Source organism: Gavialis gangeticus, unplaced genomic scaffold (assembly GCF_001723915.1).
Source record: "Gavialis gangeticus isolate Ggan-Ray unplaced genomic scaffold, GavGan_comp1, whole genome shotgun sequence".
NCBI lineage: Eukaryota > Metazoa > Chordata > Crocodylia > Gavialidae > Gavialis > Gavialis gangeticus.
In genome coordinates this window covers 87606769-87607438 of record NW_017728992.1, presented here as the reverse complement: position 1 = coordinate 87607438, position 670 = coordinate 87606769, and the positions used below count along the sequence as shown (strand labels likewise).

At 39.1% G+C, this 670-nt stretch overlaps 1 protein-coding gene across 1 annotated transcript in view; it reads right to left on the bottom strand.

The window, feature by feature from the left end:
- Positions 1–670, bottom strand: part of SPIRE1 (spire type actin nucleation factor 1) — a 192059-nt gene that overhangs the window by 58111 nt on the left and 133278 nt on the right. The window lies entirely within an intron of this gene.

Below are 670 nucleotides of genomic sequence, written 5' to 3'. Positions count from 1 at the left end.
TGTAAATCTGACCTCTTCTATTAGACCAATTCAAATAGTTGGAAATTTTTTTCTTAGCAAGCTTTTGGGTTTAACCCTGACAAAGGGTTTTTAAACACATAAGCTTGCTAACAATTTTTTTTTTCCAACTATTTGATTTGGTCTAATAAAGATATTAGATTTACCCAAAGAACGTTGTCTGCCTTTGGTTCCTCATGGATTTTACAAAATCATGTTCTGACTCAGCATGACTTGCTGTCAGCTCAAGAGACGCTCAAAACTGGAATAGCAGGGATATGACATATGATGAGGAAGGTATAATGACAGAGCTACATAAGGAATCTGCACAGCATGTTATCATTTTGCTGTGTCTTCCCCATGGAGTTCACATAACTGGCTTTAACACCAAAACACTATGGGTGCTTACAAATGTGGAAAAAAAACAAAACAGCACTTTTCTTTCAGCTCAGTGCATCCGTGCCGAGCACAGTACTTGCCCAGAAGAAGTATTGCATCAGTTTGACCCCGCTAGCCCAGTGTTTGTATAACCCACATGCTTTAGCAGGGCCTTTTGGTGCTTTTATCTAATAGCTTATTTAATAAGCTATTAGATAAAAATGCCAAAAAGCCCCACTGAAACACAAGCTACACAAATCCTGGGTGAGCTGGGTCAAACTGATGCAACGCCTCT